Below are 10059 nucleotides of genomic sequence, written 5' to 3' on the forward strand. Positions count from 1 at the left end.
ACTTTTTTTAGTCTCCTGGATCATCTGATTGAGAAGTATGGTATGTTCCAAACATCCAGAAAAATTTTAAATCTCACCTTTTTGGAGAGAGGTGTTTATGCATCTATTGTCAGTCATGTATGAGATCATCCTTTTGGCTAATACTTGTACAGTCACCGGAAGTAACTTGCACGGACATCGGAAATACATCTGCCATCACCAGAGAAAACAAAGCAACTACCCCCAGCGACTTGCCTGACCTTTCATTGGACAAAAGCTACCTACCTGCCATTCTATTGGACACTGGCTAAATATCACTGCTTATATTTTTGTATAAATAGACATCATAAATTGCTATAAAGACAGTTGGCTTTTTGGCACTCGACTGATGTAAATCATGTCCCTCTCACCTGCCACGCTCGCCACTCACGCCGCCTCGAACCTTTGTACTGCTATTTCACGCCTGAAATAAATCGCTGTATAAACTTGCACCTCTTGTCTGCTCGTCACTTCAGCTACTGCTTTCGTCTGTCCAGTTTTGCTGATTACGACCACAGTCCTTTTCAGGGCTAACTCAAGTCTGATCTGAATTCGATAACAGTCCTTTTTAGGACCACTCTCAGATCCGATCTAATTGCGATAACAGTCCTTTTTAGGACTATTCTTGGATCAGATCTAATTGCAATAACCGGCCTTTTAAAGGCTACCCTCAGATCAGACCAGAAGTAGTGGCCAAGAATCATACCCGCTACATACTAAAAAGATTTTACTTTCAACATTCAAGAGTAAGATGGGTCTGATTTGTCTGGTGGTACAAAACTCTCTTCTGCCTTCTTCCAACATAATGGAATTAATCCCTTTTCCACATCTTCCAGAACAATATCGACAATCTTTGAGTTATGGACGTTATTCTAGAAAATCTACCAAAATTAAGTAGTAAGAATATTGGTAGTGTCTCAACTACCAAGTCACTACCTAGAAATCGAACTCAGATCATTATGTCCGCACGTGAAGCCAAGAACAGGATTTTGTTAGAGATTTATGACGTCAGGAAATAATTGACCTATCAATTCTGTGATAGAAATCATTGTATAAAGAACAAGTAAGCAACTGCTTGCTTGCTCTTGCATGACGGGGTCGGGGTCATCCTAGGTTGGTGGCCTCAAAGCTGTGGTGTGCGTAGAGCCAAATAGGTCCATCAATGTTCCCTATCGGTGGTGGTCCTGTGCTAGCCCCTCTACATCCTCCAAGACGACGTTGAGCTTCTGGAGATCTTCCTTAATCACATCCAGCCATCTGGTGTGGGGCTTGTCATGATACCTCTTCCAACCCACTGCTGCTGCATCGAATGAGAGTAAGGCACTGGTGGGAGGCAGAGGGCATGACCGTACCAGCGCATACAGCGGATAGCTGTGAGGTAGAAGGCTGCAGACTGATGCATACGCACGCACAGTTCTTTGTTGGAAACGTGATGGTACCATTTGATGTTCTGGGTAGCTCTCGAGGCTCTGCTATTGAAGCTGTCGACCCTCTTTGCTAGGGTCTTCATAAGATGCCAAGTTTCTGCTCCACAGAGAACAGAGAGAACCAATGCATTTTAGATGCGAAACTTCGTCTTCCAAGAAAGAGAGCAATGGCGCCAAAAGGGCTTCCATAGGGAGCACATGACCCTGGTGGCCAGACAACATCTGCGGTTGATCTCTGGGGTCAGGACCCCACTGTTGGTGACTGTGAAGCCCAGGTAAATGAAGGAGCTGATAAACTCCACAACGCCAAGGCCAATATGGAGAGGGAGAGAGTCTGGGCCATCACTGACATATATCAGCTTGGTCTTCGCCTAACTCACCTAAAGGCCATGTTTTGCAGATTCCACTTGGTATACGGTATAAGTAAGCAACATAAACAGGATTCGGTAAATGATTGATGACGTTGGCAAAGAACTGACCATTCAGATTTCTGGTAGAAATAGGTTGTCATCAACATCAATTTTGGACGCCCTTTTTCTTTGTCAAACCATTGCCAGTATATAGAATCGTTTGTCTGCAAACCACTAGTGGTCACAGCTCAGGCAAGACCGATAGATGCCGAATCTACACCACTCAACATCAACAACGATGACAATTGTCATGACATAGCTTAAACCAGCTAGCTGCCAGAAGCTACACTTCTCACAGTGTTGACACACAACATGATATATAAACTGCTTAACTTGGTGCAAAATTTCTTTTCTGTTGTTTGTAGTAACACACATTGTTTTGTCAGTGATAAATATGTAGTAGATCTTGCATGCATGAAGTGGATTCAATCAACCATAGCCAAATTTAAATTAACACTGCAACAGAACTTTTCCCACAGCGGAACAATGGCTTTTCTCTGACAGCAGTTTTATATTTTCCAGACTGCGTTTAGCTAGGCCGAAATAATGTCTTCACCACTTGACCCTTTCTAACCTCTTCTAATTCACCAAAAGCTAGAATAGAGATAACAAGACCACCAACTAAATCTATTGATCTCAATGATATATCTATCCTACTGGATAGTTATAAAAGCAAGAACACCCCACGCAAAAATCAGTCAGTGACGACTCAACGAGTCCAGTCACATGGTGATGACTCAACCTAGTAGTCACTTGGCGACAACTGAACGAGGTGGCTTGTAATGACTCAATTAGTTAGGGAACGGACTGCTAGAATCATGAGTACAAGGAATGCAGCTACTAAAGACAATGGTCAGCGAGAGAAATAAAGTTTACTGTCAGCAACTGTGAGACAACACCCTACAACTCTCAATAAGCTCTAATTCTGCTCTCATACAACATCATTCTATCTCTCTCCGCGATTACTACTAAACAATGCAGAGAACACAAACACAAACTTTACTTCACATGTTTTTGGATTTGTCATAACCTGCCCATCGAGGCAAGGTATTGTAACGAAACGGTAAATAAATATTTCCTTAAAAACTTCATGCATTGTTCATCTTTCACATATTACAACTTGCCATTATAACAACAAATTTTTATTGTCACAACTGCTGACTCCGACATTTCATATTCTTGTTTACTAATCAATTTCTCCCACTACAATTGGTGACCCTGACCAAGAGAATTGCAGCCTTCCCAAGAACCAACCATTACAAATATTTTATATTAGGAACTTCACACGAATTTCTTGTTCTTTCATCTCTCAATTCAACCAAAGTATATATTCAATACACTGATGACAACCAAATCGAAATATATTCACGTTACTTGTATATGCCTGATGAAGTATACGATTTGAGCCTGATCTGACCTTCTTCATTTTCTCATTAACTTCTTTCCGGGGCTGGCTGCTGATATCAAGCAGAATTCCTAGTAACTCAGATCTATCTACATTTGGGTTGGAATTCGGGCTCTGGATTTTGAGGTTGTCATTGGGTCTTTCCCTTGGGAACTTTGGTATGTCTTTGCTAAAACGGATCAACCTACCTGATTTAACCTCACTTAGCAATGTTCTGGTGAACTTAAACAGGTTCTTGATAAACTGAGCTATTTTAGTCTCCTTCTTCCATCTTTTTAACCCTTTAGACATTTCCGGAGTTGACTTAAAGTGCTAAGATGGAAAAATAATTATAGATGAAAGAAATTTCTATGAGAGGTTATGTATTATAGGATGTAAATATTCTTCCACATTCTGAAGGGAATGTTCGCGAAGACCCCAAAGATTCTCTTCAAAAGGATGATTGGCAAATGCAGTGATAGCAAAAAAAAAAAAAAGATGATACATATAATTGTAAATATTTTTTACCATCGCATTTGCCAATCATACTTCTGAAGAGACTTTCAGTTCCCTGCATTAAGACACTCATGTATCAAGCTTCATGCACGTTGATAATGTCTTTGTTTATGTCCTCTGTACATTATGTATACCTGTTTGCATAATATGAATTATATATCAACCATTCACCATATTTTTGAAACAGCTGTTACGATAATTTTTCATCCTGTAACATCTCATAAATGAACTCCTTTCATTTATAATTGTTCTTTCCTCTTTGTTCACTTGAATGTTGATAACTCTGAGCCCTAGTTCGATACTTATCGATTCTTTGCTTACAAAAGCATCTTCTCACTCAACACACAAATGCGTGTGTGTGTGCACGCAGATGCATGTATCATTTTAATCCTTTATTATAATAGCTTCTTTCTCCGAACTGCTGCTGCTATCTAGAACTCACTAGTATCATCTATAAGAAGAAGGATCCACCCACTGGATAGTTGGCAATATTTCGATAGTTACAAGTTGGAACATTGATCAAAGGCTGTGGAGTTGTGTATTTTCAGCTAATGTAGCGTACAATATTTGAAACAATGCTATCTAAGCAGTAGTAACTGACATTTACGTTGTGAGGACTGAAGAGTTGATAATTACTTATGTGTCCTAGGGTAATGTTTTTCAAAGGCTGTAGTCTAATAGAACCAATCTCATACCATACAACGACATCACAAGACACGAAACAGTTACGGCAGCCAATGATTTCAAGTGAAAGTATACACAGAATATGCACTTCTTCGAGTGCGGGGATGGAAAAAATTCCACCTCCCTGTTCTGCTTCATCAGAATGACTTCTCCAATATCAAATGGAGTATCATTGATAGCCACCACCAACCCTCTTTACTCACCTTGAACTCACAACTGCCAACTCTGTCTCCAAGAAAGACTATACATCCTCCACCAACCTGCAATATCCACCAACAGGAAGCATGAATTACCTTATTTTTGCCACCAATAGTACACCTTGTTAATGAACTTCAAGCCACCGGCAGCTGACAATCCAGACATACAACTCAAGACCCAGCTGCCACACACCCAAGGACAGGGTATTTAATTTGCCGGAACTAAGATTCACATTAATGTATAGGAAATTAACTTCTTTAAGATTAGTGCTAGTTGTACTTTTAGATTGAATTGATTAAATATTTTGCATAATTTCCTTCTTATCTTATCAGATTGTGGTCGTTTTTATTATGTACTAGCACTATGACCCGGCATTGCCGGGTCATAATGCTAGTGCATGCATATACAGCTGCGTGCGCACATACACGCGAGTACTGTTCAAATCTCCGACCAATCACATACAGCTAGCTGGCATTCAATTGGCGTATCAAGTTTCGGGTATTTTGATTGGGTTTTGGATAGAAAATTCACAAAAAAGTCACTTCTATTGCTTTTTTAATGGCTTTGCGGGGTGACTGGGGAAATGTAAAGATGTGCACGACCACCCTTGGACGGTTTTGAATGACCATAGAAAGTGCGAGCTCTCTAACTGAAAAATTGTGGATTTGTATAAAGGACACACATGCAGATATTTTGCTGTTTATATATAGAGAGATTATTCCTAGACCATCGTTTCTTTATAACCCTACTAGCAGTATCGCCTGGCGTTGCTCGGGTTTGTAAGGGAATTAACTATATAAGCATTTTTAGAGAGTTATAGCCAAAAAAATGCATTAAAAATGGAAAAAAAATTAAGGTAAATTTTTTTTTAAATCGTTGACACATCGTAGATATTTTTAGAGAGTTACTTCCCTTATATAATAGCGAAAAAAATGCATTAAAATGGAAAAATATGATGGTAATTTTTTTTTAAATCGTAGACTCATCGTAGACGCGCGCTAATACCCAGAAGGGCTTGATATGAATCATGACTATAAGATACCCGCTTTTGGTTAAACTGCACCGCAAAATGTGGGAGTAGTTACGAATCTAAATCGTAGGAGACAGACACACAACTTCACTTTTATATATAAAGATATAAGCCACGTAGTTATATACACATACTTTGTTATATACACATTCTTAAAAGAAAATGTTATTTTGAACACAACATTTATAAAGAATAAAATATTTTTTGGTTTTTCTTTTAAACGGATGCATACATTTATTAATAACTATATATAAGTGTCGTCTGTTTATACATAAACACTGTTTCATACTGCAATTATATATACATATATCTATATATAATATTATATAATAAAATATATACAGAATATGTGTATATATTTATGTATGTATAAATATATACTGAAAGAAGCTCGGCTCGCCAATTAATACTACCAAAATTTAATGACAGAAAGTAAATTAAAAACCAATTTACCTTTTCTGTATTGTTATGGCAATTCGACCGTCGGTGTGTTTTTGCAAATGTGTTCGTATGAGAAGTGAGTTGTGTTTGGCGCCTTTTTTTACTAATAACAAACACACACGTGTTTGTATGTAGTTGTTTGAAATGTTTGTGTTTGTCACTGTCATATATGTATGTGTATGCGTGTGTGTGAGGAATGGCAAACCAGATAGATAGCGCGCGAATTTCTTTTGAAGTTCGCGCTCCGCTTGTGTGTGTGTGTGTGTGCGTGCTTTAGGTGTACATAGGTATGTGTTTTTGTGTGTGTGTCACTGAAGCCATACATACATATATACATACATAACCTCTCTCTCTCTTTTCTCTCTCAGTCACTCACTACAAAAAGTGAATTACTTTCACTTTAATCGTTGCACACTTGCAAAGAGAAAGGAGGAGAAATTAGGGTGATAGCGTCAGTGAAGCAGTTCGCTCCGTTTGTGTGTGTGTGCTGTAGCCCACACTAAGAAAAGCACTTGACTTACACACCACAATGTGAGTTTTCTCTAAATTTTGCTTAATTGGGGTTGAAATTTTAAAAACTGGACCTGGCACGACCCGATTTATTCTACTCTTAAAAATGCTAGGTAAATTGTAATTGAAGAAATCCTATATTGTAGATTTCTATAAGAGACAAAGGGAGGCAGATAAAATCTGCCTTTTATAATAAGAGATAATGGTGTCTTTATTTAGTTGCTAAGTTTATGTAGGATGTAGAGGTCAACTAGATCTGCTACCTCCGCTCTATCATAGCACCTCATAAATATATCAAATATTTCATCTTCATTTTTTTTCAGTCAATAGGTATTATTGTGAAAAGACAATGATATCTTTGTGTTCATTATAATGGCTATATCGGTGTTAGTGATGGTTGTAATTCTTTACTAAACTCAAGTGCCTTTTAGAGGAGATATTTGGAGATCAAGGTGTAGGGACCTCACTTAGCCCTGCCTGAGATTTGAAACCAAATCCACCCGCTTGCTGCTTGTCAAAACGAGCAGGAAATCCTCTCCACACCAGATGATTGATGAGGAAGCACTTGATCCCCAATGACCTGTGCTGGTCAAGAATAGGTTGGTCCTTTGTTTGGGGTTTGGCCTACATTACTGACCATAGTCTATATAACAGAGAACATTTCCTATTTCTTCCTCTTCTGTGTCAGCCACGCCAAGGAGCAACACCGTCTTTTGCATCGGCTATGACCAAGAGCAGCACTTTTCCTTGCCCTTCACTCAGCATATGAAGCGAAGCTTTCGGCTGCAAAAACGACGATGCCACCTTTATCCTTTCTAGTCAGTACCGTGCATTCTTTACTCTTTCACTTTCTACTGACAGACAGCAACTTCTACACTATTCACTACAAGCCAGCGAGCCAACCTTGTTGTCACTATCACTAGAATTGCTACTGTCTCTTTAACTACCTGTTGGGCAAACGAATAAATATATGTAAATAATATTTCTTCCTTCTTGGTGTTGATTCTTCGATGTTCACTGGTTACTCCGATGTGAGAACTTTTAAGCATTACATTTGGTCGTGGGCTATATCATATCAACATGATATGGCACATCACATTCAACCCGCTACAAAGGGGTAAAACTTCATTATGTCAAACTGGACGAATTTGCATTTCAGCTTATCTTCTTTTTTCTTAAACCATTCAGTGGTTGTGCTGCTACAGATCTAACCAAGGATTTCTTTCTAACATTAAGGACAATTAAGATAAATACAACTATAAATAATTTGCCATTACATATGCTTTGTATATCATAACTAGTAACACTGCTAAGTACAGTGGTTGAGTGTAGGACAAAAACCCCTTGGGACAAAGCCCCTCAGAACAAAACCCGGATCTTTACCTTTTGACCTACAGATTTAAAAAATAATTTTTTGTAACAAAACACTTTCAGACTTCGGACACTGTTAGAATGTGTCATATAAAACATTTTTACTCTTAGAATTTTTGAGAAGAACTTATATTTATGAAGTTATTTCACGTTAAAGTGAATGATGTGTATTCAGCTGAATAAAATGACTGCCGTTGTTTGTCAACAACAACTACTAAAAGTATTAAGTCGATTCTATCGACACCAGTGCGAACTCACGAACGTGTATGTATGCTTGTGTGTGTATGTATATCTCCGTTTGTATGTGTACGCTTATATATTAATTACTATGTGCTTGTGCAAATGTATATGCATGTGTTTGAGAGAGAGAGAGAGAGAGAGAGAGAGTGACAAAGAGTGTGTGTGTGTGTGTGCAAGTGTACGTGAGTATGTATCTGAATATGTGTGTGTGTGTGTGTATGCGGCGTGCGTCTGCTATGTTTGTTTATCAATATCGATAACGCAGAAAATGATTTGAGCTCAAATGCTGGCATTTCATTGGTTAAAATTCGAAGAATTAAACTACGTTAAACCTACAAATTACAATTTTGTTTACAATAATGTTTTCTTTTGACACATTCTACCAGTTTACGAAGTTTCAAATTGTTTAGTTAACTAGAAAACTCCGTCGATCAAAAGGAAAAGATCCGAGAATGTTAGTACATTTGCTGGAAACGGTCGTAGAGTAGAATATGTGGCTACACTTTGTAAGAATAATCTGGTGAAAACTCGAAAAAACTTAAAGAATGGGACAAAGGAAGACACAGTCGGTAGAGCCATCTATTGGAGAATTAAAGAAGTACAACCATATAAAGGGAAATAACTTCTACACCGGTTCAACAATTCAATTATTAATTAAGGTGCTTAATTAGTGATTCACTGACTCGTTGCTTATTTGTGAATACGGTAAGTTAATAAAGATTTACTTTAAGGCTGTAAAGGTGATAATACTACTACTAGTAATAATAATGTGAATAATAGATTTATGTGAACCTCTCGATGTTACAGTAATTATTTTTCGAAGCGGGAACCTGACAACAATTAGGAAAATATATTTGCTCGTCTTAATTAATAATTTCCAAACTGAAATGTTGATCTGTTGTTTAGGAAAACCTGATCGTCTGTTACGTGTGATATAAAGGAAATTAATTGGTAAAATGAGAGTAAAACAGCAAAATTAATTAGTAAAATGCGAGGAAACCGATTGAAGAATACCACATTCATTAATATTGTTCCGTTTGTTTCTGAGGCCAGATTAAACCGTAAGTTGACAAATATTTCCTTTAAGTTGTGTCTGGGGAGAGTAATTTTCTTTTTGTGCCTTATAATTTAACACACTCACCGGTAAAATTTCCACTTCTCTTTTTTTTTTTCTAAAATTTTCGTTGCGTCTTGCAATCTTTTTAATAATCTTGACTCTCAGAGTCAAGTGGAAATTTTAACGGTGTTTGTGTTAAATTATAAGGCACAAAAAGAAAATGACTCTCCCCAGACACAACAGAATATGCTTCAACACACGAACTCATATAAAGTATCTTGCAAACCAAATACAAAAACGAAAAATAATAATAAAGTTAAAGTGAAAACCAACAAATATGACCATCCCCAAATATATATAGAGGAAATTTATCTCTAAATATAATTATATGTGTATGCATGTATTATAGTGTCTTCTTGCCTTAACATTGTGTGATAGTCGTAAACGAGTATCACTGTCATACAAGCAGTGTGTTTTGTTCCCAATCTTCCATGTAAAGATATCCTGTCTGCCTTAATGAACTGTGAACCATGCAAGCATTGAAAAATCTGCATTGAAATGATGAGAATGTTGTTGTTGTGACAGATGCTATGTTGAATTACGGTTTTGTTCAATATCTTAAGGTTTTCTTGTATTATTTCAGGATATCACACCCTGTTGGCATAAAAGAAAGTTCTTACATCCGATGTGATTTCGATGTTATCAACATTCATTGACCAAAGGAAGACGATATATTTATAAGGAGCGTTCATCAATACATCAACCTCTTTATA

The sequence above is a fragment of the Octopus sinensis genome, linkage group LG1 (assembly GCF_006345805.1).
Source record: "Octopus sinensis linkage group LG1, ASM634580v1, whole genome shotgun sequence".
In the NCBI taxonomy this organism is placed as follows: Eukaryota; Metazoa; Mollusca; class Cephalopoda; order Octopoda; family Octopodidae; genus Octopus; species Octopus sinensis.